The 26,338-nt window shown below is 47.7% G+C and overlaps 12 non-coding genes and 1 pseudogene across 12 annotated transcripts; all 13 read left to right on the top strand.

Annotated features, from left to right (window-relative positions):
- Positions 1-4,706: 4,706 nt before the first annotated feature.
- On the top strand, positions 4,707-4,897 carry LOC141195463 (U2 spliceosomal RNA). Its single transcript, XR_012268053.1, has one exon. It is a non-coding gene; the product is annotated as a U2 spliceosomal RNA (small nuclear RNA).
- A 6,182-nt stretch (positions 4,898-11,079) lies between these two features.
- On the top strand, positions 11,080-11,269 carry LOC141196314 (U2 spliceosomal RNA). The gene has a single exon (XR_012268868.1). It is a non-coding gene; the product is annotated as a U2 spliceosomal RNA (small nuclear RNA).
- A 1,121-nt stretch (positions 11,270-12,390) lies between these two features.
- On the top strand, positions 12,391-12,581 carry LOC141195462 (U2 spliceosomal RNA). Its single transcript, XR_012268052.1, has one exon. It is a non-coding gene; the product is annotated as a U2 spliceosomal RNA (small nuclear RNA).
- A 1,121-nt stretch (positions 12,582-13,702) lies between these two features.
- On the top strand, positions 13,703-13,893 carry LOC141195460 (U2 spliceosomal RNA). The gene has a single exon (XR_012268050.1). It is a non-coding gene; the product is annotated as a U2 spliceosomal RNA (small nuclear RNA).
- Positions 13,894-15,010: 1,117 nt separating this feature from the next.
- On the top strand, positions 15,011-15,201 carry LOC141195459 (U2 spliceosomal RNA). Its single transcript, XR_012268049.1, has one exon. It is a non-coding gene; the product is annotated as a U2 spliceosomal RNA (small nuclear RNA).
- Positions 15,202-16,321: 1,120 nt separating this feature from the next.
- On the top strand, positions 16,322-16,512 carry LOC141195458 (U2 spliceosomal RNA). The gene has a single exon (XR_012268048.1). It is a non-coding gene; the product is annotated as a U2 spliceosomal RNA (small nuclear RNA).
- Positions 16,513-17,632: 1,120 nt separating this feature from the next.
- On the top strand, positions 17,633-17,823 carry LOC141196027 (U2 spliceosomal RNA). Its single transcript, XR_012268596.1, has one exon. It is a non-coding gene; the product is annotated as a U2 spliceosomal RNA (small nuclear RNA).
- A 1,120-nt stretch (positions 17,824-18,943) lies between these two features.
- LOC141195457 (U2 spliceosomal RNA) lies at positions 18,944-19,134 on the top strand. Its single transcript, XR_012268047.1, has one exon. It is a non-coding gene; the product is annotated as a U2 spliceosomal RNA (small nuclear RNA).
- Positions 19,135-20,252: 1,118 nt separating this feature from the next.
- LOC141196621 (U2 spliceosomal RNA) lies at positions 20,253-20,443 on the top strand. The gene has a single exon (XR_012269021.1). It is a non-coding gene; the product is annotated as a U2 spliceosomal RNA (small nuclear RNA).
- A 1,120-nt stretch (positions 20,444-21,563) lies between these two features.
- Positions 21,564-21,754, top strand: LOC141196026 (U2 spliceosomal RNA). Its single transcript, XR_012268595.1, has one exon. It is a non-coding gene; the product is annotated as a U2 spliceosomal RNA (small nuclear RNA).
- A 1,120-nt stretch (positions 21,755-22,874) lies between these two features.
- Positions 22,875-22,966, top strand: LOC141196497 (U2 spliceosomal RNA; annotated as a pseudogene).
- A 790-nt stretch (positions 22,967-23,756) lies between these two features.
- On the top strand, positions 23,757-23,941 carry LOC141196317 (U2 spliceosomal RNA). Its single transcript, XR_012268871.1, has one exon. It is a non-coding gene; the product is annotated as a U2 spliceosomal RNA (small nuclear RNA).
- Positions 23,942-25,062: 1,121 nt separating this feature from the next.
- Positions 25,063-25,253, top strand: LOC141195854 (U2 spliceosomal RNA). The gene has a single exon (XR_012268428.1). It is a non-coding gene; the product is annotated as a U2 spliceosomal RNA (small nuclear RNA).
- Positions 25,254-26,338: the final 1,085 nt, after the last annotated feature.

Genomic DNA, 26,338 nt, shown 5'->3' with positions numbered 1-26,338 from the left:
GCAGAGAACAAGTCAGTTGCAGAAACAAGGAGGAGAGGAGAAGAGAGGCCCAGAGTGAGAGAGGAGCAGAGAAGGAGTACCCAGAGGGGAAAACAGAGAGGACCCAAGAACCCAAATTAAAGCATCGGGTGAGGAGTCGGCACAGGGTACCGGAACCCAAACTGGTGGGGGCAGAAAACACACCCTAGCCAGAGACCGGAGGCCGTGGGCAGCATCTGCCACGGCCACCCACCACATCCACCCCGAAGGCATACCACGTGGAGGGTCAGGGAACCCAAGGCCAAGGGTGTCCCAACAGAAGGCCCGAGGGAGCTGGACCTAGGTGGATCACTGGTGGGGACGGCCAGAGAACGGGACAGAAGGAGAGCTCAGGGCCACGCTCCGGACTTGTTTGGGGGTTGGCTGCATCCAGGACCTGGTGGACGCAGCACGGCTCGGGTGGTCACTCGAAGCTGGAGTGACCAGTACAACATCTGCAGTAAGTAAACACCCTTAACTGCACAACCCGACTCTGTCTTAATTGCCGTCTGCACTGCACCACCACAACCCCCATCCTCTGCACCTGTCCCCCCTGAGGCTATACCCCTCCCGTTGGGGGTTATCCCACCAAGCTGCGCACCCACCATCAGCCTCAGCGGACCCTGCTGCAGCGGCGGCCACAGTGACCGCATCACAACGGGTGGCGTAGTCGACACAAAAGAACTCTTAATAACATCTGTAGGACTGCCACATAACACTGAGTTTGACGCCCTGGGCACGGGCCGGGTCACAGCCGCTCGGAGACTACAACCCCCATCTGATCCGGTGCCGGGTATTCCCCTCAAAAAGGAATATGTCCCAGGGGGCGCGTCAACTTTGGCGTAGTCGGCAGGATTACGTGCCCGCAACACCCGGGTACTGCGTGCCTGAAGCAAAGTGCAAGTTTACCTCAGAAAGAAGTCTCCCGCCGGTTCCGGAGGGTCCACGCCATCGGACTCCATCACCAGTCGTTTCCCGCCACTGGGAAGCGATTCCCGCCATTTCCAGCTTTTTCCCGCCTTGGAAGAGCAGCGGACGCCATTATGGGCGTGCCAAAGGAGGGCAGGAGGCCGCCTCCCATCGTGGGCCAGGACAGAAAATGGCGCCAAAAGTGGAAACCGCCCCCACCAACAGAGACTGTGATGCTGGAGGTGTCTGTCAGCGTGAGAGAACTGCCCCTGGAGCTGACGGTCACCGAGTTGCCCCGGGACCGCCCTCGAAGTGGGAGGAGACGAGAGAAGAGAGCGGGGATGGGTGCCGCCTGGAGCAGTCTGGAGCGAGCGCACCCGGAGACAAGAAGTCTAACAAGCAGTCTGGAGCGAGCGCACCTGGAGACAAGAAGTCTAACAAGGAGTATGGAGAGAGCTTACCCGGAAATGGAGAAAGAGCAGAGCAGCACCGGCCCGCTGGCCAGGAGCCTGCTGGAAGAAGAGCAGAGCAGCACCGGCCCGCTGGCCAGGAGCCTGCTGGAAGAAGAGCAGAGCAGCACCGACCCGTTGGTCAGGAGCCTGCTGGAAACCACGACCCCACTAGGCCTAGTGGAGGTCCTTGCACAGCTCCCCCGAGACCGGGAGTGTGCACAGACCGCTCTGGAGGGCCTCGCACGGAGGATGGCCCGGGTACAGCGCGAGATATTGGCGGAGTGGAGCCGAGAGATGGCCCAGCAAACCAAGACCCGGAGCACGCCAGCCAAGATGAGGAGACAGACCGCCTCTGAGGATGGCGCGGGAGGACCCAAGGCCGGAGACGGCGCCGAGAAGGGAGCCGAACGTATGGAGGCAGGTAAAGGGGACGTCTATACCCCAAACCGGGAAATCGCTTACCTGCCCCAGCTCCCCGTCGCAGAGCCCGAAAGTCCCCCTGCTGTGCCTGTAGCCGCCATGTCACCGCTATGGACTAGGCCCCGACCGGAAGCCGCCGCAGCGACCCCTGTGACGTCACACGCCTCGACCCGGAGCATGACAAAGCAGGAAGAGCCTCCGGCCTGGTCGCAAGGCCTAGTACCCCCGGGCGCCGCATCACCAACAGCGCCCCCTACCTCCGCGGAGCCTCCGGCCTGGCCGCAAGGCCAGGTAGCCCAGGGCGCCGCCGTCCTAACGGTGCCCTTCACCTTCCAGGTGCCCCAGGCCTGGCCGCAAGGCCTGGGCAACCCGGGCGCTACCACCACCGCGCCCGCGCCCGCGAAACCAAGGGTGCCACATCTGGGGGAGGACTTGTTTAGCCAGCTCACATGGCCGGACGGGCGGCCCTTCATCTGGCCCGAAGAATTCTATGAGCTGGAGCGGCAGCAGAGACTAGGGCCCTTGTGTGAGCCCCTGATTCCGGCTCCGAAGCCCGTGGCACGGGTCTCGCCTCCTCTGGAAGAAGCCCAATTTGCGTGGGACCCCACGGGAGAAGATCTAATGGGGTTCACCGGAGAAACCCGGGCAGCTGCGGCAGAGCGCGCTGAGTGCTGCCGACAGCAGCTCGAGGAGTTTGCGAGGGAGCGGAGAGAGAGGCGGGTCCGGGAACAACAGGCCCAAATACGGAGTGCCGAGCAGAAGAGCCGGACCAGGAGGGACCCCCGTGCAGCGCATTGTCCCCGCACCATCGGGACAGTGATCAAGTTCAACCAGCAGCATGGGTGGGGCTTCATCCGAGACCGCAACACCTTCGGTGACGTCTTTGTAACGCGCAGAGACGTTGAATCCCATCTGCCGGAGGGTCACAGAGGTCGTGACCTCTACATCGGAGACGAGGTCACCTTCACCCGGCACAAGTGTGCCAAAGGACCTTACGCCCTCCACGTACACCGCCTGACGGAGGAGGAGTTGCGGTGTGAGGAGGAGGAGCAAGAGGACCCGGATGGGTCTGAAGCTACAGTTAATTACAAGCAAAGGGCAGGAGGAAGACGCCGTTGAGTGCGGCAGAGCAGTAGATGTAAATAGTTACCCGACCGGGTACCAAAGAAACTGTTGCTACATATATAGTCCCCGTTGGGACCAGCATGAGTGAACTGTTTACCCGTTATCCCGTATCCATACCAGGCTGAGGACTGTGAGCAGCCATTCCCTTCCCTTTACCTGGCCGAGGACTGAGAGCGGCCACTTCCCCTGTATATAGTTGCGCTTCCTAAAGCGCCCCCTATTGGTTTTATAGGAAAGCCACGTGTTCCAGAGACTGTCGCGTTTTACCTGGTCACACGTTGCACAGTGACCGGAGGAGGAGCCAGAAGCGACGAGAAAGTTATTTTTATGAAAAGTTTTATGCTGCGTATATTTATAAAGTTTTATATGTTTTATTATGTTGATATTGAAAAAAAAAAAAAATTGCATGTATGGTGTTTTGTCTTTACAGCCCGAGGACGTGCTGTGGTTTACCAGGGGGGAATGTAGCACCCTGAGGATTCGGCTGCTACAGGGGTATTGCACCTCAACCCAGAGGTGTGATATTCCACTCCCGGGCAAGGATGGAGAGTGGAACTGAGCTCGGTAGGCTGCATGCACTACACACATCCCATTTCCGGAGGGCAGACCAACGGTACTCCCACTTAGAAATGTGCAGGTACGACCGAGTCTGTCCTTGGCTGGAGTGGGAGGGGGTTGGAACATCCCATGTAGTGTAGGGGCAGATAGGGGGTGCAGTCTGGGTAGTGATAGGAGCTCATTGGGTGCTGGTCACCTGAGCTCACACATAGAGGGATATAAAAGGAGGGCACCAACTAAGAACAGGGTCAGATGCAGAGAACAAGTCAGATGCAGAGAACAAGTCAGTTGCAGAAGCAAGGAGGAGAGGAGAAGAGAGGCCCAGAGTGAGAGAGGAGCAGAGAAGGAGTACCCAGAGGGGAAAACAGAGAGGACCCAAGAACCCAAATTAAAGCACCGGGTGAGGAGTCGGCACAGGGTACCGGAACCCAAACTGGTGGGGGCAGAAAACACACCCTAGCCAGAGACCGGAGGCCGTGGGCAGCATCTGCCACGGCCACCCACCACATCCACCCCGAAGGCATACCACGTGGAGGGTCAGGGAACCCAAGGCCAAGGGTGTCCCAACAGAAGGCCCGAGGGAGCTGGACCTAGGTGGATCACTGGTGGGGACGGCCAGAGAACGGGACAGAAGGAGAGCTCAGGGCCACGCTCCGGACTTGTTTGGGGGTTGGCTGGATCCAGGACCTGGTGGACGCAGCACGGCTCGGGTGGTCACTCGAAGCTGGAGTGACCAGTACAACATCTGCAGTAAGTAAACACCCTTAACTGCACAACCCGACTCTGTCTTAATTGCCGTCTGCACTTCACCACCACAACCCCCATCCTCTGCACCTGTCCCCCCTGAGGCTATACCCCTCCCGTTGGGGGTTATCCCACCAAGCTGCGCACCCACCATCAGCCTCAGCGGACCCTGCTGCAGCTGCGGCCACAGTGACCGCATCACAACGGGTGGCGTAGTCGACACAAAAGAACTCTTAATAACATCTGTAGGACTGCCACATAACACTGAGTTTGACGCCCTGGGCACGGGCCGGGTCACAGCCGCTCGGAGACTACAACCCCCATCTGATCCGGTGCCGGGTATTCCCCTCAAAAAGGAATATGTCCCAGGGGGCGCGTCATTGACAGCATGTCTTCTTAACGGGAGTCCAGGTGGCCATCTCCACAAATGGACTTTTCAGAATCCTTGGGTGGCACCGTAGTCGGAAACCAATTCTGGTTATCGCTTCTCGGCCTTTTGGCTAAGATCAAGTGTAGTATCTGTTCTTATCAGTTTAATATCTGATACGTCCCCTATCTGGGGACCATATATTAAATGGATTTTTAGAACAGGGAGATGGAAAAAGAGCTTGCTCTGTCCACTCCACGCATTGACCTGGTATTGCAGTATCTCCAGGACCGGTGCACCCCTTCTTTAATGCAGTTTCTAAAATCAGAAAGAATTGAATTCAATGCTTTTTGTTCATTTTGCTTGTTTGTCGGATTTTGGGATGGACTCTTTGGCTTTGCTTTTCTTCTCCTCATTGGATTTTTCATGTTAAAAGTTGCAGAAGCCAGATGACAAGCTCATTTTGGTTCAACTTCAGCAACTGTGCATTGCATTGCCATGTAATGTAATGTAATGCAATGCTATCTATCTAGCTCTCCCTCTATACTTCCTTTTGGATAAACAGACATATTAGGCAAGCATTTTGGAGCTTTCACCTAAATAACTACAGGTGGTGAGATAAGCTGCACAATATAATTGACCTTTCAGTATATTGTTGCACACACACCATGTATTTAGCAAATGCCCTTGTTATCAACAGCAGCCTTTTAAACTCACCTGAGCTAACAGGTATGTGAGCTGGTTACTCTGCTGCGCTTAAAATTTCTTTTTTGGTTTGCTACAATGCCTTTTCTGAAACGTTGTCTCCCTCTGCTGGAACACTGACTTCTTTCATTTAATGCCTGCAGACTATAAAAGAGAAACCAACCCAAAAAGTTTGGTTGATTAGTCTGTGGCATTCTTTTAAACTGTTGCTTATGGCGGTCTCTGTGAGCTTCTCAGTGACATTCAGCCATCCAGGTGTCCCGCCTGCAATAGACGGAATGTGGCAATGGAACGCTGGCTGCGCGTGTCATAATAGGCTCTGAGCCTTTATATACCTGCGCACAGCAGCAGCCACCTTCAGTCTGCTGCTGGACAGCCAGCAGCAGCAGCAGCAGGAGAGGTAATTAATCAGCAACCCTCCTGCTAAGGGTAGACAGCTGCTCGTTCCACCCCCCCCCCCGCCTTAATTGGTTCTCCTCCCTTCCAACGGTGTTGAGGCGGGTGGGAACAGCCGGGGGTTGAGGGTACTGTGCTAAAAGAGGTGGAGTTATGCAGATCTAAAACGCGTGGATTGCAGCAGCAGCAAGCCGAAAAGTGCAGGCATGTGAGGGATCTAGAGGTTGACAGCATGTCTTCTTAACGGGAGTCCAGGTGGCCATCTCCACAAATGGACTTTTCAGAATCCTTGGGTGGCACCGTAGTCGGAAACCAATTCTGGTTATCGCTTCTCGGCCTTTTGGCACGATCTATCAGGTTTACCTGTGTGGTCTTGCCTGTGAGGTGCTCTTGGTACCCTTTCTCTCGGCCTGGGGGGATCGTTCCTCTTCGGAGGGACTTAACCCCCCTGCTGCTATTGGGAGGAAGGATTAGTCCAGGAGCAATGGGAAGGGATCCCATGAAGGCTTGCGCCTTTCAGAGAAAAGAGTCGTTACGTTCCTGATTGAAGGATGCCGGCAACGCTCACATATTCATCGGGTGATGCCCGGATGCGGAACACCGTGAGGATTGAAGTTGGAGCAGCATCGAGGATGGAGAAGAATTTGGACTACATCTGCCATAGGATTCTTCTTGGAGTTCTGGAGTTTCGGCGGGAAGACATATTCTGCTTCCAGGACAACGAGTACAAGGGGACATACACCATCACCTTCAAGAGCCAGGGATGCTGTCAGCAACTCGTACAAAAGGTAAACGAGAAAAACTACTTAGATGAATTGGATGGACTAACCTTTTGTCTCTTGTATGCTTATGACGAGATCCCCATCGTGGTGCATTTCCCGAACCCCTTTGTGGAAGCTGCAGACATCTCTACCTACCTTACCCGCTATTGTGATGATCTGAGATACCTGGGTACTGTGAAGAACGCGGTAGGCTTCTGGTGCGGCAAGAGAAGGTATATGGCCCGTCTAAAGAGGGACCTTAGTGGAGTGGGAGGAATGCTACACCCTCCCTCAACCTTCGTAATCGGTAAGAGCAGAGGCTACTTATTTTATCCTGGAATGCCAGTATGTTGCAGGAACTGTGGACAAATGGGTCATACCCAAACGTCCTGCACGGGCAGGAAAGTAGACCGCTGCAATAACTGCAGCTGTTACGGACATTTAATGAAGGACTGTCCCGCTGGGAGGAAATGTAATCTCTGCGGTGAGGCGGGGCACATGTTCCGAGGATGCCCCAACAGGACCAGGACCAGGACCTACGCAGAAGCTGCATCTTCTGAAGCTGAGCCGATGCGCCCACCGGTCTTCACTGGCAGGCCGGCGTCGGAGGGCGGTTCGAAGGGCGAGAAGGCTGGGATGGAGCAGGGAGCCGGAGGCCCCTCTGGGGCGGCACCTGCATCGAACTCCCTTAACGATGGGCGGACCTCGCATGGACTGGAGCGGGGGGGTCCTCCTTCTGGGAGGGTATCCTCCGTATCGATGGTTCCCGATACCGATCCTGTTGGGCTGGAGGGTGGTGCCCCTGTGTGGTTGGCTACAGGGGACCACGCAGCGATAGCCTCAGGATCTTCCAGGGCGATTAGCCAGCCAGATGAGGGGGCTTTGCTTCTAGGTGGCGAACATCAGGAAATCTGTGTTGCTGATCTTGTCCTGATGGACCAGTCTCCCCCCCTGGAGGAGGTGGAGGAAGAGGAGGACTGCACCAGTGACCTAGTGGAGTCTGCCCCGAAAAAGAGACGGAATGTCGAAGCCCCAGCGTCTCCTGGAATGTGGCTGGGAACCGTGACCTACGAGGGGGCAACCGCCGGCTCACAGAATATCGAGTCGTTTGGGTCCTCTAGCCCGGATGTCCTGGAGCAATTTGATATACAGGGCTTTGAGTCAGGTGTCCTCATGGAAGATCCACCACCCTGACCTATGAATGCCCACATTAAGACTTGTCTCACTGAATGTGAGGTCATTAAAGAGCCCAGTTCGTAGGGCTGCTCTATTCAAGTATTTAGAAACCACTGACTTTGACATATGTTTATTACAGGAATGCGGGATACAACATGCACTAAATTATAATGATATCAAGACAGATTGGAGACTGGGGCCCTCCATCTGGTCTGGCTCCAATGACAACAAGTCAGCGGGGGTGGGCTTCCTCTGTCGTGGGAGAAATATTACTATAAATGCTGTCACAGAAATAGTACCAGGCAGAGTGGTTTTAGTGCATTTTAAATTTAATGGTTTTACCCTACGTGTAATGAATATTTATGCTCCCCCTGATAAGCAAGAGAGAATTAATTTATTTGGGATATTGCCATTGTACTGTACTGGGTCATCTCCCCTGATCGTAGGGGGTGATTTTAATTGTCTTTGTGCTAGTGAACAACGAGCAGGGGGTGACCCTTTACGCAAATTGGATAAGTCATGTCATCTATTGAAAGATTTTATAACTGATTTTAAATTATGCGATGCGTGGAGGTCACTCCTGCCGACGGACCCTGGTTATACGTGGTCCGGAAGAGGGGTGTCCTCCAGGATCGATTTTATTTTCCTATCAGATGATTTTAACCCTGTAAAATGTGTTTTAACATCAAATATATTTTCTGACCATAAGGGCTTGGAGGTGCATCTAGAATACCGGGATGAACAGAGGGTCAACAGGGGCCTCTGGCGTCTAAGTACTTACCTGCTGGAGGACCCTCTGATTCGACAAGACTTTGGTAAAGCCTATCAAGCCTGGCGACGACAAAAACCTTCTGATGCCCCTATGGTAACCTGGTGGGAAAATTTGAAAAAAAAAAGTCAGAATGTTTTTTATAAAAGCAGGGAGACGTAAAGCTAGAGAGAAAAAAAGATGTTTTAGTGATCTTAACACCAAACTACAAACACTTTTTAAATTCAAAGAGCTAGGGGTGGAGGTGGGAGATGATATTGCTAGCCTAAAAACTGAAATTCAGAACTGCATAGACACAAAGGGGAAAGAGATTATTTTTAACTCTAGAGTGCAGCACTTGGAGGAGGGGGAGAAGTGCTCTCGCTTCTTCTTCAAAAAAGTCATGGATAAAAGAGTAGTGATCACAAATCTAGAGGGTGAAACATCTATGCAGGGAATGTTGAATGCTACTTTTAACTTTTATAAGCATCTTTTTAGTAAAAAGTGTATAGATGAGTCCTTTTTATCTGATGCTCTTAATGATCTCGATTTTAAGTTAAATTTTACAGACCAGGAGTTTTTAGAACGCGATATTGTTTTAGAGGAATTATTTTATGTTTTTAAAAGTTTCTCTAAGGGTATAGCACCTGGGTGTGATGGACTACCTGTAGAGTTTTATCTTACTTTTTGGGACATTTTAAAAGAGGACCTTTTTATGCTTTTTAAAGAAGTTTTTATTTCTGAACAGTTGCCATTTTCGTGGAGGAGAGGAGTGGTGTCTTTGATATATAAAAAAGGTGACCGCAGTACTCTAGCGAATTGGAGACCCATAACTCTCCTAAATGTTGATTACAAGGTACTTGCTAAGGTGGTTGCAGACCGGCTCAGGAGTGTCATTGCCAAACTAATCCAGCCTGAGCAGGTTTGTAGTGTACCAGGCAGAAGTATTTCAGAGGTTTTAAACGTATTAAGGGATGTAATTTGGTATTCCAGAGACCGGGGTCAAAATGTAGCTCTTTTAGCCCTAGATTTTGAAAAAGCTTTCGATAGAGTCTCTCATAGATTTCTTTTTAGAGTTTTAAAAAGAATGGGTATCCCTAATATGCTTTTAAATTGTATTAAGATTTTATATAAAAATTGTTTTAGTCAAATTTCTCTTAATGGCTTTTTAACAGATGGAGTTCCCCTTGAGTCCGGAGTGAAGCAGGGATGCCCCTTGTCGCCCATCCTGTTCATCTGCGCCATGGAGCCCCTGCTGAGCGCAATAAGGAAAGACAAAGTGATTAGAGGGGTTCCTGTTCCAGGCGGAGGTGGCAGTGATGTGAGAGTCTTTGGCTACATGGATGACGTGACGGTTGTGTGCGTGGACCCTGCTTCCCTCCGGAGGGCGGTGTTGCGCATTGATTTTTTTTCCCAGGCATCCGGTTTTAAACTTAATTTAAATAAATCTGAATGTCTGACTTTGGGATCCTGGGACACCGCCCAACTCCCGCAGCTCACTATAAAACGAGACAATGTAAAAATTCTTGGAGTTGTTTTTAACGAGGAGAATGTGGGAACTCAAAGCTGGGAGAATGTCATAGAAAAAATGTCAAGGAAAATATCATTTTGGGGTTTGAGGTCCCTAACAATGGAGGGGAAAATTTTAATTATAAAATCAGTGTTGTTACCCCTCATACTGTATATAGCTATGGTGTACCCCCCCTCTGATGTTTTAATTAAAAAAATGACTAGGATGATCTTTATGTTTTTATGGAACTCCAAAATGGAAAAATTAAGGCGAGAAATAATGAGGAAGAATAAAATGAAAGGCGGAAGGGATGTCCCCGACTTACATATTTATTTGTATTTAAATTATTTCTGCTTTTGTTTCAAACATTTTAATGGTAATAGTGCGCTAAGTTATTTTTTAAAATATACTTGTGGGATGATTTTTAAAAGATGGTTTAAGTTGTCGTTGAATTCCCCTGTTTTACTATGCCCCCCCAAACACCAAGCAATCTTAGAAAAGACTGTTCGATTTTATAGCCTTGGTGATTTTAATATGGACATTTTTAAAGACCGCAAGAAGCTTTTATCTTTTCTGAGGAGGAATGAAGATGTGACCCCCATAGTAAATTTCTCAGAAGAGAGATCGAAGCAAGTTTGGAAGAATGTCTTCGGGAAATTCTTAGCAAATGGACATAAGGACATCGCATGGATGGTGGTCCACCAGTGCCTCCCCACCAGAGAGTTTCAACACAGGAGAGGCCTGGTGGCCAGAGCAAAATGCCCCAGAGACTCATGTGTTAATGACGAAACCACCTTGCACCTTATGTGGAATTGCCCATTTGCACAGGAACTTTGGCACAAAGTTGGGATTCTTTTAAAATGGACTTGCGGTTTAAGAGATTTTAACCATGAATATGTTTTATATGGCCTTTTTAAATGTCCGACCCCTCAACAGTATTGTATATGTTGGTGTATGATTAACTGATTTAAAGACGCCCTTTGGAAGGCACGCAATATTTTACTTTTTAAACGTGATGCTATTTCTGTGAAGGATTGTCTTAAAATTGCTTTTAGCCAGATGTATATTTATTACTTGAGGGATGTCAAATGTATTGGGAGGAGGGATGCTAATCGTATATGGGGTTTTTATGGGTGGAATTCTGTGTTTTAATAATGTACTGTTTGTGTTGTTGTTTTTGATTGTAAACCATCTTTTACGCACTTAATAAATTATGTTGAAACCTGATCTGTTCTTATCAGTTTAATATCTGATACGTCCCCTATCTGGGGACCATATATTAAATGGATTTTTAGAACAGGGAGATGGAAAAAGAGCTTGCTCTGTCCACTCCACGCATTGACCTGGTATTGCAGTATCTCCAGGACCGGTGCACCCCTTCTTTAATGCAGTTTCTAAAATCAGAAAGAATTGAATTCAATGCTTTTTGTTCATTTTGCTTGTTTGTCGGATTTTGGGATGGACTCTTTGGCTTTGCTTTTCTTCTCCTCATTGGATTTTTCATGTTAAAAGTTGCAGAAGCCAGATGACAAGCTCATTTTGGTTCAACTTCAGCAACTGTGCATTGCATTGCCATGTAATGTAATGTAATGCAATGCTATCTATCTAGCTCTCCCTCTATACTTCCTTTTGGATAAACAGACATATTAGGCAAGCATTTTGGAGCTTTCACCTAAATAACTACAGGTGGTGAGATAAGCTGCACAATATAATTGACCTTTCAGTATATTGTTGCACACACACCATCTATTTAGCAAATGCCCTTGTTATCAACAGCAGCCTTTTAAACTCACCTGAGCTAACAGGTATGTGAGCTGGTTACTCTGCTGCGCTTAAAATTTCTTTTTTGGTTTGCTACAATGCCTTTTCTGAAACGTTGTCTCCCTCTGCTGGAACACTGACTTCTTTCATTTAATGCCTGCAGACTATAAAAGAGAAACCAACCCAAAAAGTTTGGTTGATTAGTCTGTGGCATTCTTTTAAACTGTTGCTTATGGCGGTCTCTGTGAGCTTCTCAGTGACATTCAGCCATCCAGGTATCCCGCCTGCAGTAGACGGAATGTGGCAATGGAACGCTGGCTGCGCGTGTCATAATAGGCTCTGAGCCTTTATATACCTGCGCACAGCAGCAGCCACCTTCAGTCTGCTGCTGGACAGCCAGCAGCAGCAGCAGCAGGAGAGGTAATTAATCAGCAACCCTCCTGCTAAGGGTAGACAGCTGCTCGTTCCACCACCCCCCCCGCCTTAATTGGTTCTCCTCCCTTCCAACGGTGTTGAGGCGGGTGGGAACAGCGGGGGGTTGAGGGTACTGTGCTAAAAGAGGTGGAGTTATGCAGATCTAAAACGCGTGGATTGCAGCAGCAGCAAGCCGAAAAGTGCAGGCATGTGAGGGATCTAGAGGTTGACAGCATGTCTTCTTAACGGGAGTCCAGGTGGCCATCTCCACAAATGGACTTTTCAGAATCCTTGGGTGGCACCGTAGTCGGAAACCAATTCTGGTTATCGCTTCTCGGCCTTTTGGCTAAGATCAAGTGTAGTATCTGTTCTTATCAGTTTAATATCTGATACGTCCCCTATCTGGGGACCATATATTAAATGGATTTTTAGAACAGGGAGATGGAAAAAGAGCTTGCTCTGTCCACTCCACGCATTGACCTGGTATTGCAGTATCTCCAGGACCGGTGCACCCCTTCTTTAATGCAGTTTCTAAAATCAGAAAGAATTGAATTCAATGCTTTTTGTTCATTTTGCTTGTTTGTCGGATTTTGGGATGGACTCTTTGGCTTTGCTTTTCTTCTCCTCATTGGATTTTTCATGTTAAAAGTTGCAGAAGCCAGATGACAAGCTCATTTTGGTTCAACTTCAGCAACTGTGCATTGCATTGCCATGTAATGTAATGTAATGCAATGCTATCTATCTAGCTCTCCCTCTATACTTCCTTTTGGATAAACAGACATATTAGGCAAGCATTTTGGAGCTTTCACCTAAATAACTACAGGTGGTGAGATAAGCTGCACAATATAATTGACCTTTCAGTATATTGTTGCACACACACCATCTATTTAGCAAATGCCCTTGTTATCAACAGCAGCCTTTTAAACTCACCTGAGCTAACAGGTATGTGAGCTGGTTACTCTGCTGCGCTTAAAATTTCTTTTTTGGTTTGCTACAATGCCTTTTCTGAAACGTTGTCTCCCTCTGCTGGAACACTGACTTCTTTCATTTAATGCCTGCAGACTATAAAAGAGAAACCAACCCAAAAAGTTTGGTTGATTAGTCTGTGGCATTCTTTTAAACTGTTGCTTATGGCGGTCTCTGTGAGCTTCTCAGTGACATTCAGCCATCCAGGTATCCCGCCTGCAGTAGACGGAATGTGGCAATGGAACGCTGGCTGCGCGTGTCATAATAGGCTCTGAGCCTTTATATACCTGCGCACAGCAGCAGCCACCTTCAGTCTGCTGCTGGACAGCCAGCAGCAGCAGCAGCAGGAGAGGTAATTAATCAGCAACCCTCCTGCTAAGGGTAGACAGCTGCTCGTTCCAGCCCCCCCCCCGCCTTAATTGGTTCTCCTCCCTTCCAACGGTGTTGAGGCGGGTGGGAACAGCCGGGGGTTGAGGGTACTGTGCTAAAAGAGGTGGAGTTATGCAGATCTGAAACGCGTGGATTGCAGCAGCAGCAAGCCGAAAAGTGCAGGCATGTGAGGGATCTAGAGGTTGACAGCATGTCTTCTTAACGGGAGTCCAGGTGGCCATCTCCACAAATGGACTTTTCAGAATCCTTGGGTGGCACCGTAGTCGGAAACCAATTCTGGTTATCGCTTCTCGGCCTTTTGGCTAAGATCAAGTGTAGTATCTGTTCTTATCAGTTTAATATCTGATACGTCCCCTATCTGGGGACCATATATTAAATGGATTTTTAGAACAGGGAGATGGAAAAAGAGCTTGCTCTGTCCACTCCACGCATTGACCTGGTATTGCAGTATCTCCAGGACCGGTGCACCCCTTCTTTAATGCAGTTTCTAAAATCAGAAAGAATTGAATTCAATGCTTTTTGTTCATTTTGCTTGTTTGTCGGATTTTGGGATGGACTCTTTGGCTTTGCTTTTCTTCTCCTCATTGGATTTTTCATGTTAAAAGTTGCAGAAGCCAGATGACAAGCTCATTTTGGTTCAACTTCAGCAACTGTGCATTGCATTGCCATGTAATGTAATGTAATGCAATGCTATCTATCTAGCTCTCCCTCTATACTTCCTTTTGGATAAACAGACATATTAGGCAAGCATTTTGGAGCTTTCACCTAAATAACTACAGGTGGTGAGATAAGCTGCACAATATAATTGACCTTTCAGTATATTGTTGCACACACACCATCTATTTAGCAAATGCCCTTGTTATCAACAGCAGCCTTTTAAACTCACCTGAGCTAACAGGTATGTGAGCTGGTTACTCTGCTGCGCTTAAAATTTCTTTTTTGGTTTGCTACAATGCCTTTTCTGAAACGTTGTCTCCCTCTGCTGGAACACTGACTTCTTTCATTTAATGCCTGCAGACTATAAAAGAGAAACCAACCCAAAAAGTTTGGTTGATTAGTCTGTGGCATTCTTTTAAACTGTTGCTTATGGCGGTCTCTGTGAGCTTCTCAGTGACATTCAGCCATCCAGGTATCCCGCCTGCAGTAGACGGAATGTGGCAATGGAACGCTGGCTGCGCGTGTCATAATAGGATCTGAGCCTTTATATACCTGCGCACAGCAGCATCCACCTTCAGTCTGCTGCTGGACAGCCAGCAGCAGCAGCAGGAGAGGTAATTAATCAGCAACCCTCCTGCTAAGGGTAGACAGCTGCTCGTTCCACCCCCCCCCCGCCTTAATTGGTTCTCCTCCCTTCCAACGGTGTTGAGGCGGGTGGGAACAGCCGGGGGTTGAGGGTACTGTGCTAAAAGAGGTGGAGTTATGCAGATCTAAAACGCGTGGATTGCAGCAGCAGCAAGCCGAAAAGTGCAGGCATGTGAGGGATCTAGATGTTGACAGCATGTCTTCTTAACGGGAGTCCAGGTGGCCATCTCCACAAATGGACTTTTCAGAATCCTTGGGTGGCACCGTAGTCGGAAACCAATTCTGGTTATCGCTTCTCGGCCTTTTGGCTAAGATCAAGTGTAGTATCTGTTCTTATCAGTTTAATATCTGATACGTCCCCTATCTGGGGACCATATATTAAATGGATTTTTAGAACAGGGAGATGGAAAAAGAGCTTGCTCTGTCCACTCCACGCATTGACCTGGTATTGCAGTATCTCCAGGACCGGTGCACCCCTTCTTTAATGCAGTTTCTAAAATCAGAAAGAATTGAATTCAATGCTTTTTGTTCATTTTGCTTGTTTGTCGGATTTTGCGATGGACTCTTTGGCTTTGCTTTTCTTCTCCTCATTGGATTTTTCATGTTAAAAGTTGCAGAAGCCAGATGACAAGCTCATTTTGGTTCAACTTCAGCAACTGTGCATTGCATTGCCATGTAATGTAATGTAATGCAATGCTATCTATCTAGCTCTCCCTCTATACTTCCTTTTGGATAAACAGACATATTAGGCAAGCATTTTGGAGCTTTCACCTAAATAACTACAGGTGGTGAGATAAGCTGCACAATATAATTGACCTTTCAGTATATTGTTGCACACACACCATCTATTTAGCAAATGCCCTTGTTATCAACAGCAGCCTTTTAAACTCACCTGAGCTAACAGGTATGTGAGCTGGTTACTCTGCTGCGCTTAAAATTTCTTTTTTGGTTTGCTACAATGCCTTTTCTGAAACGTTGTCTCCCTCTGCTGGAACACTGACTTCTTTCATTTAATGCCTGCAGACTATAAAAGAGAAACCAACCCAAAAAGTTTGGTTGATTAGTCTGTGGCATTCTTTTAAACTGTTGCTTATGGCGGTCTCTGTGAGCTTCTCAGTGACATTCAGCCATCCAGGTATCCCGCCTGCAGTAGACGGAATGTGGCAATGGAACGCTGGCTGCGCGTGTCATAATAGGCTCTGAGCCTTTATATACCTGCGCACAGCAGCAGCCACCTTCAGTCTGCTGCTGGACAGCCAGCAGCAGCAGCAGCAGGAGAGGTAATTAATCAGCAACCCTCCTGCTAAGGGTAGACAGCTGCTCGTTCCACCCCCCCCCCGCCTTAATTGGTTCTCCTCCCTTCCAACGGTGTTGAGGCGGGTGGGAACAGCCGGGGGTTGAGGGTACTGTGCTAAAAGAGGTGGAGTTATGCAGATCTAAAACGCGTGGATTGCAGCAGCAGCAAGCCGAAAAGTGCAGGCATGTGAGGGATCTAGATGTTGACAGCATGTCTTCTTAACGGGAGTCCAGGTGGCCATCTCCACAAATGGACTTTTCAGAATCCTTGGGTGGCACCGTAGTCGGAAACCAATTCTGGTTATCGCTTCTCGGCCTTTTGGCTAAGATCAAGTGTAGTATCTGTTCTTATCAGTTTAATATCTGATACGTCCCCTATCTGGGGACCATATATTAAATGGATTTTTAGAACAGGGAGATGGAAAAAGAGCTTGCTCTGTCCACTCCACGCATTGACCTGGTATTGCAGTATCTCCAGGACCGGTGCACCCCTTCTTTAATGCAGTTTCTAAAATCAGAAAGAATTGAATTCAATGCTTTTTGTTCATTTTGCTTGTTTGTCGGATTTTGCGATGGACTCTTTGGCTTTGCTTTTCTTGTCCTCATTGGATTTTTCATGTTAAAAGTTGCAGAAGCCAGATGACAAGCTCATTTTGGTTCAACTTCAGCAACTGTGCATTGCATTGCCATGTAATGTAATGTAATGCAATGCTATCTATCTAGCTCTCCCTCTATACTTCCTTTTGGATAAACAGACATATTAGGCAAGCATTTTGGAGCTTTCACCTAAATAACTACAGGTGGTGAGATAAGCTGCACAATATAATTGACCTTTCAGTATATTGTTGCACACACACCATCTATTTAGCAAATGCCCTTGTTATCAACAGCAGCCTTTTAAACTCACCTGAGCTAACAGGTATGTGAGCTGGTTACTCTGCTGCGCTTAAAATTTCTTTTTTGGTTTGCTACAATGCCTTTTCTGAAACGTTGTCTCCCTCTGCTGGAACACTGACTTCTTTCATTTAATGCCTGCAGACTATAAAAGAGAAACCAACCCAAAAAGTTTGGTTGATTAGTCTGTGGCATTCTTTTAAACTGTTGCTTATGGCGGTCTCTGTGAGCTTCTCAGTGACATTCAGCCATCCAGGTATCCCGCCTGCAGTAGACGGAATGTGGCAATGGAACGCTGGCTGCGCGTGTCATAATAGGCTCTGAGCCTTTATATACCTGCGCACAGCAGCAGCCACCTTCAGTCTGCTGCTGGACAGCCAGCAGCAGCAGCAGCAGGAGAGGTAATTAATCAGCAACCCTCCTGCTAAGGGTAGACAGCTGCTCGTTCCACCCCCCCCCCGCCTTAATTGGTTCTCCTCCCTTCCAACGGTGTTGAGGCGGGTGGGAACAGCCGGGGGTTGAGGGTACTGTGCTAAAAGAGGTGGAGTTATGCAGATCTAAAACGCGTGGATTGCAGCAGCAGCAAGCCGAAAAGTGCAGGCATGTTAGGGATCTAGAGGTTGACAGCATGTCTTCTTAACGGGAGTCCAGGTGGCCATCTCCACAAATGGACTTTTCAGAATCCTTGGGTGGCACCGTAGTCGGAAACCAATTCTGGTTATCGCTTCTCGGCCTTTTGGCTAAGATCAAGTGTAGTATCGGTTCTTATCAGTTTAATATCTGATACGTCCCCTATCTGGGGACCATATATTAAATGGATTTTTAGAACAGGGAGATGGAAAAAGAGCTTGCTCTGTCCACTCCACGCATTGACCTGGTATTGCAGTATCTCCAGGACCGGTGCACCCCTTCTTTAATGCAGTTTCTAAAATCAGAAAGAATTGAATTCAATGCTTTTTGTTCATTTTGCTTGTTTGTCGGATTTTGGGATGGACTCTTTGGCTTTGCTTTTCTTCTCCTCATTGGATTTTTCATGTTAAAAGTTGCAGAAGCCAGATGACAAGCTCATTTTGGTTCAACTTCAGCAACTGTGCATTGCATTGCCATGTAATGTAATGTAATGCAATGCTATCTATCTAGCTCTCCCTCTATACTTCCTTTTGGATAAACAGACATATTAGGCAAGCATTTTGGAGCTTTCACCTAAATAACTACAGGTGGTGAGATAAGCTGCACAATATAATTGACCTTTCAGTATATTGTTGCACACACACCATCTATTTAGCAAATGCCCTTGTTATCAACAGCAGCCTTTTAAACTCACCTGAGCTAACAGGTATGTGAGCTGGTTACTCTGCTGCGCTTAAAATTTCTTTTTTGGTTTGCTACAATGCCTTTTCTGAAACGTTGTCTCCCTCTGCTGGAACACTGACTTCTTTCATTTAATGCCTGCAGACTATAAAAGAGAAACCAACCCAAAAAGTTTGGTTGATTAGTCTGTGGCATTCTTTTAAACTGTTGCTTATGGCGGTCTCTGTGAGCTTCTCAGTGACATTCAGCCATCCAGGTATCCCGCCTGCAGTAGACGGAATGTGGCAATGGAACGCTGGCTGCGCGTGTCATAATAGGCTCTGAGCCTTTATATACCTGCGCACAGCAGCAGCCACCTTCAGTCTGCTGCTGGACAGCCAGCAGCAGCAGCAGCAGGAGAGGTAATTAATCAGCAACCCTCCTGCTAAGGGTAGACAGCTGCTCGTTCCACCCCCCCCCCGCCTTAATTGGTTCTCCTCCCTTCCAACGGTGTTGAGGCGGGTGGGAACAGCCGGGGGTTGAGGGTACTGTGCTAAAAGAGGTGGAGTTATGCAGATCTAAAACGCGTGGATTGCAGCAGCAGCAAGCCAAAAAGTGCAGGCATGTGAGGGATCTAGAGGTTGACAGCATGTCTTCTTAACGGGAGTCCAGGTGGCCATCTCCACAAATGGACTTTTCAGAATCCTTGGGTGGCACCGTAGTCGGAAACCAATTCTGGTTATCGCTTCTCGGCCTTTTGGCTAAGATCAAGTGTAGTATCTGTTCTTATCAGTTTAATATCTGATACGTCCCCTATCTGGGGACCATATATTAAATGGATTTTTAGAACAGGGAGATGGAAAAAGAGCTTGCTCTGTCCACTCCACGCATTGACCTGGTATTGCAGTATCTCCAGGACCGGTGCACCCCTTCTTTAATGCAGTTTCTAAAATCAGAAAGAATTGAATTCAATGCTTTTTGTTCATTTTGCTTGTTTGTCGGATTTTGGGATGGACTCTTTGGCTTTGCTTTTCTTCTCCTCATTGGATTTTTCATGTTAAAAGTTGCAGAAGCCAGATGACAAGCTCATTTTGGTTCAACTTCAGCAACTGTGCATTGCATTGCCATATAATGTAATGTAATGCAATGCTATCTATCTAACTCTCCCTCTATACTTCCTTTTGGATAAACAGACATATTAGGCAAGCATTTTGGAGCTTTCACCTAAATAACTACAGGTGGTGAGATAAGCTGCACAATATAATTGACCTTTCAGTATATTGTTGCACACACACCATCTATTTAGCAAATGCCGTTGTTATCAACAGCAGCCTTTTAAACTCACCTGAGCTAACAGGTATGTGAGCTGGTTACTCTGCTGCGCTTAAAATTTCTTTTTTGGTTTGCTACAATGCCTTTTCTGAAACGTTGTCTCCCTCTGCTGGAACACTGACTTCTTTCATTTAATGCCTGCAGACTATAAAAGAGAAACCAACCCAAAAATTTGGTTGATTAGTCTGTGGCATTCTTTTAAACTGTTGCTTATGGCGGTCTCTGTGAGCTTCTCAGTGACATTCAGCCATCCAGGTATCCCGCCTGCAGTAGACGGAATGTGGCAATGGAACGCTGGCTGCGCGTGTCATAATAGGCTCTGAGCCTTTATATACCTGCGCACAGCAGCAGCCACCTTCAGTCTGCTGCTGGACAGCCAGCAGCAGCAGCAGCAGGAGAGGTAATTAATCAGCAACCCTCCTGCTAAGGGTAGACAGCTGCTCGTTCCACCCCCCCCCGCCTTAATTGGTTCTCCTCCCTTCCAACGGTGTTGAGGCGGGTGGGAACAGCCGGGGGTTGAGGGTACTGTGCTAAAAGAGGTGGAGTTATGCAGATCTAAAACGCGTGGATTGCAGCAGCAGCAAGCCGAAAAGTGCAGGCATGTGAGGGATCTAGAGGTTGACAGCATGTCTTCTTAACGGGAGTCCAGGTGGCCATCTCCACAAATGGACTTTTCAGAATCCTTGGGTGGCACCGTAGTCGGAAACCAATTCTGGTTATCGCTTCTCGGCCTTTTGGCTAAGATCAAGTGTAGTATCTGTTCTTATCAGTTTAATATCTGATACGTCCCCTATCTGGGGACCATATATTAAATGAATTTTTAGAACAGGGAGATGGAAAAAGAGCTTGCTCTGTCCACTCCACGCATTGACCTGGTATTGCAGTATCTCCAGGACCGGTGCACCCCTTCTTTAATGCAGTTTCTAAAATCAGAAAGAATTGAATTCAATGCTTTTTGTTCATTTTGCTTGTTTGTCGGATTTTGGGATGGACTCTTTGGCTTTGCTTTTCTTCTCCTCATTGGATTTTTCATGTTAAAAGTTGCAGAAGCCAGATGACAAGCTCATTTTGGTTCAACTTCAGCAACTGTGCATTGCATTGCCATGTAATGTAATGTAATGCAATGCTATCTATCTAGCTCTCCCTCTATACTTCCTTTTGGATAAACAGACATATTAGGCAAGCATTTTGGAGCTTTCACCTAAATAACTACAGGTGGTGAGATAAGCTGCACAATATAATTGACCTTTCAGTATATTGTTGCACACACACCATCTATTTAGCAAATGCCCTTGTTATCAACAGCAGCCTTTTAAACTCACCTGAGCTAACAGGTATGTGAGCTGGTTACTCTGCTGCGCTTAAAATTTCTTTTTTGGTTTGCTACAATGCCTTTTCTGAAACGTTGTCTCCCTCTGCTGGAACACTGACTTCTTTCATTTAATGCCTGCAGACTATAAAAGAGAAACCAACCCAAAAAGTTTGGTTGATTAGTCTGTGGCATTCTTTTAAACTGTTGCTTATGGCGGTCTCTGTGAGCTTCTCAGTGACATTCAGCCATCCAGGTATCCCGCCTGCAGTAGACGGAATGTGGCAATGGAACGCTGGCTGCGCGTGTCATAATAGGCTCTGAGCCTTTATATACCTGCGCACAGCAGCAGCCACCTTCAGTCTGCTGCTGGACAGCCAGCAGCAGCAGCAGCAGGAGAGGTAATTAATCAGCAACCCTCCTGCTAAGGGTAGACAGCTGCTCGTTCCACCCCCCCCCCGCCTTAATTGGTTCTCCTCCCTTCCAACGGTGTTGAGGCGGGTGGGAACAGCCGGGGGTTGAGGGTACTGTGCTAAAAGAGGTGGAGTTATGCAGATCTAAAACGCGTGGATTGCAGCAGCAGCAAGCCGAAAAGTGCAGGCATGTGAGGGATCTAGAGGTTGACAGCATGTCTTCTTAACGGGAGTCCAGGTGGCCATCTCCACAAATGGACTTTTCAGAATCCTTGGGTGGCACCGTAGTCGGAAACCAATTCTGGTTATCGCTTCTCGGCCTTTTGGCTAAGATCAAGTGTAGTATCGGTTCTTATCAGTTTAATATCTGATACGTCCCCTATCTGGGGACCATATATTAAATGGATTTTTAGAACAGGGAGATGGAAAAAGAGCTTGCTCTGTCCACTCCACGCATTGACCTGGTATTGCAGTATCTCCAGGACCGGTGCACCCCTTCTTTAATGCAGTTTCTAAAATCAGAAAGAATTGAATTCAATGCTTTTTGTTCATTTTGCTTGTTTGTCGGATTTTGGGATGGACTCTTTGGCTTTGCTTTTCTTCTCCTCATTGGATTTTTCATGTTAAAAGTTGCAGAAGCCAGATGACAAGCTCATTTTGGTTCAACTTCAGCAACTGTGCATTGCATTGCCATGTAATGTAATGTAATGCAATGCTATCTATCTAGCTCTCCCTCTATACTTCCTTTTGGATAAACAGACATATTAGGCAAGCATTTTGGAGCTTTCACCTAAATAACTACAGGTGGTGAGATAAGCTGCACAATATAATTGACCTTTCAGTATATTGTTGCACACACACCATCTATTTAGCAAATGCCCTTGTTATCAACAGCAGCCTTTTAAACTCACCTGAGCTAACAGGTATGTGAGCTGGTTACTCTGCTGCGCTTAAAATTTCTTTTTTGGTTTGCTACAATGCCTTTTCTGAAACGTTGTCTCCCTCTGCTGGAACACTGACTTCTTTCATTTAATGTCTGCAGACTATAAAAGAGAAACCAACCCAAAAAGTTTGGTTGATTAGTCTGTGGCATTCTTTTAAACTGTTGCTTATGGCGGTCTCTGTGAGCTTCTCAGTGACATTCAGCCATCCAGGTATCCCGCCTGCAGTAGACGGAATGTGGCAATGGAACGCTGGCTGCGCGTGTCATAATAGGCTCTGAGCCTTTATATACCTGCGCACAGCAGCAGCCACCTTCAGTCTGCTGCTGGACAGCCAGCAGCAGCAGCAGCAGGAGAGGTAATTAATCAGCAACCCTCCTGCTAAGGGTAGACAGCTGCTCGTTCCACCCCCCCCCCGCCTTAATTGGTTCTCCTCCCTTCCAACGGTGTTGAGGCGGGTGGGAACAGCCGGGGGTTGAGGGTACTGTGCTAAAAGAGGTGGAGTTATGCAGATCTAAAACGCGTGGATTGCAGCAGCAGCAAGCCGAAAAGTGCAGGCATGTGAGGGATCTAGAGGTTGACAGCATGTCTTCTTAACGGGAGTCCAGGTGGCCATCTCCACAAATGGACTTTTCAGAATCCTTGGGTGGCACCGTAGTCGGAAACCAATTCTGGTTATCGCTTCTCGGCCTTTTGGCTAAGATCAAGTGTAGTATCTTTCGAAAAGGCGGTTTTGGATGTTAGCCGCCCTAGTAGATTGATACATTATGCACACTGGGGTTTAGGCGCTTGTTAGTACGCCAGGTGGCTAATATAGTCATCTGGTGGAAAGCATGGCCCCCCAGGATTGACGCCATTGGGCCGGGGAAGATCGAAAGCCCGAAGTGTGAAGTGCCCCAGGAGTGGTGACCCTGGGGTGCCTTAACTCACTGGGATTGGGAACCCCACTTGAGTTTATGGCACATTTGCACAAGCACTTCAATATTTCTTTCTTCGCACACACCCTTATTCTGGGCCTTCTGGCCTTAGGATGGGGAATTTTTTCAATTCCCGGTCGAAGGTCCGGGCAGTATTATACTGTGAAACCTTCACTATTTATTTAATTTCTTTGTCACTGTGTGTCCACTTATTCACGTGTGTCACGTCCTACTAGGATTTTGTCGGGATGCGGTTCCCTTATGGGTTCCTCTCTTGGCAGGTCTAGGGGGGGAGTGTTTGGCCATCAGGTTCCGCTCCCCCCTGAACCCCCCTGGCTCTCCTCTTTCGGGAGGAGAGCGTTGTTGGCTCCCCTCTTCCGGGAGGGGAGCACAGTCTTTGGCTCCCAGTGCCTTGCTCGGGTGAGAACTCGGGCAGGTGCTGGGGGTAAGATTGGGTCGCCACTGGCTTCGGCTGGAGGTGGCTATTTGTCCCTGTTCCTCGCTGTGGCCTTCTGGCTCGGAGGGACGGGGAATGGTTTGGGGGACCCTTCTCCTTTTGGAGAGGGTTTCAAGAAGACCAGCATCCTAGTGCACTTTTTTTGTGGCACTTGTCACTTTTTTAAGCGCACTCGGGTTTTGTACACGAATTCGGGCTTTCGATAAAAAAAAAAAAATCTGTTCTTATCAGTTTAATATCTGATACGTCCCCTATCTGGGGACCATATATTAAATGGATTTTTAGAACAGGGAGATGGAAAAAGAGCTTGCTCTGTCCACTCCACGCATTGACCTGGTATTGCAGTATCTCCAGGACCGGTGCACCCCTTCTTTAATGCAGTTTCTAAAATCAGAAAGAATTGAATTCAATGCTTTTTGTTCATTTTGCTTGTTTGTCGGATTTTGGGATGGACTCTTTGGCTTTGCTTTTCTTCTCCTCATTGGATTTTTCATGTTAAAAGTTGCAGAAGCCAGATGACAAGCTCATTTTGGTTCAACTTCAGCAACTGTGCATTGCATTGCCATGTAATGTAATGTAATGCAATGCTATCTATCTAGCTCTCCCTCTATACTTCCTTTTGGATAAACAGACATATTAGGCAAGCATTTTGGAGCTTTCACCTAAATAACTACAGGTGGTGAGATAAGCTGTACAATATAATTGACCTTTCAGTATATTGTTGCACACACACCATCTATTTAGCAAATGCCCTTGTTATCAACAGCAGCCTTTTAAACTCACCTGAGCTAACAGGTATGTGAGCTGGTTACTCTGCTGCGCTTAAAATTTCTTTTTTGGTTTGCTACAATGCCTTTTCTGAAACGTAGTCTCCCTCTGCTGGAACACTGACTTCTTTCATTTAATGCCTGCAGACTATAAAAGAGAAACCAACCCAAAAAGTTTGGTTGATTAGTCTGTGGCATTCTTTTAAACTGTTGCTTATGGCGGTCTCTGTGAGCTTCTCAGTGACATTCAGCCATCCAGGTATCCCGCCTGCAGTAGACGGAATGTGGCAATGGAACGCTGGCTGCGCGTGTCATAATAGGCTCTGAGCCTTTATATACCTGCGCACAGCAGCAGCCACCTTCAGTCTGCTGCTGGACAGCCAGCAGCAGCAGCAGCAGGAGAGGTAATTAATCAGCAACCCTCCTGCTAAGGGTAGACAGCTGCTCGTTCCACCCCCCCCCCCGCCTTAATTGGTTCTCCTCCCTTCCAACGGTGTTGAGGCGGGTGGGAACAGCCGGGGGTTGAGGGTACTGTGCTAAAAGAGGTGGAGTTATGCAGATCTAAAACGCGTGGATTGCAGCAGCAGCAAGCCGAAAAGTGCAGGCATGTGAGGGATCTAGAGGTTGACAGCATGTCTTCTTAACGGGAGTCCAGGTGGCCATCTCCACAAATGGACTTTTCAGAATCCTTGGGTGGCACCGTAGTCGGAAACCAATTCTGGTTATCGCTTCTCGGCCTTTTGGCTAAGATCAAGTGTAGTATCTGTTCTTATCAGTTTAATATCTGATACGTCCTCTATCTGGGGACCATATATTAAATGGATTTTTAGAACAGGGAGATGGAAAAAGAGCTTGCTCTGTCCACTCCACGCATTGACCTGGTATTGCAGTATCTCCAGGACCGGTGCACCCCTTCTTTAATGCAGTTTCTAAAATCAGAAAGAATTGAATTCAATGCTTTTTGTTCATTTTGCTTGTTTGTCGGATTTTGGGATGGACTCTTTGGCTTTGCTTTTCTTCTCCTCATTGGATTTTTCATGTTAAAAGTTGCAGAAGCCAGATGACAAGCTCATTTTGGTTCAACTTCAGCAACTGTGCATTGCATTGCCATGTAATGTAATGTAATGCAATGCTATCTATCTAGCTCTCCCTCTATACTTCCTTTTGGATAAACAGACATATTAGGCAAGCATTTTGGAGCTTTCACCTAAATAACTACAGGTGGTGAGATAAGCTGCACAATATAATTGACCTTTCAGTATATTGTTGCACACACACCATCTATTTAGCAAATGCCCTTGTTATCAACAGCAGCCTTTTAAACTCACCTGAGCTAACAGGTATGTGAGCTGGTTACTCTGCTGCGCTTAAAATTTCTTTTTTGGTTTGCTACAATGCCTTTTCTGAAACGTTGTCTCCCTCTGCTGGAACACTGACTTCTTTCATTTAATGCCTGCAGACTATAAAAGAGAAACCAACCCAAAAAGTTTGGTTGTTTAGTCTGTGGCATTCTTTTAAACTGTTGCTTATGGCGGTCTCTGTGAGCTTCTCAGTGACATTCAGCCATCCAGGTATCCCGCCTGCAGTAGACGGAATGTGGCAATGGAACGCTGGCTGCGCGTGTCATAATAGGCTCTGAGCCTTTATATACCTGCGCACAGCAGCAGCCACCTTCAGTCTGCTGCTGGACAGCCAGCAGCAGCAGCAGCAGGAGAGGTAATTAATCAGCAACCCTCCTGCTAAGGGTAGACAGCTGCTCGTTCCACCCCCCCCCGCCTTAATTGGTTCTCCTCCCTTCCAACGGTGTTGAGGCGGGTGGGAACAGCCGGGGGTTGAGGGTACTGTGCTAAAAGAGGTGGAGTTATGCAGATCTAAAACGCGTGGATTGCAGCAGCAGCAAGCCGAAAAGTGCAGGCATGTGAGGGATCTAGAGGTTGACAGCATGTCTTCTTAACGGGAGTCCAGGTGGCCATCTCCACAAATGGACTTTTCAGAATCCT

This window comes from Phyllobates terribilis, unplaced genomic scaffold (genome assembly GCF_046119375.1).
Source record: "Phyllobates terribilis strain yellow unplaced genomic scaffold, ASM4611937v1 Scaffold_74__1_contigs__length_7073193, whole genome shotgun sequence".
Classification (NCBI taxonomy): Eukaryota; Metazoa; Chordata; class Amphibia; order Anura; family Dendrobatidae; genus Phyllobates; species Phyllobates terribilis.
The sequence above is the reverse complement of the archived record's forward strand: the minus strand, read 5'-3'. Positions and strand labels throughout refer to the sequence as shown.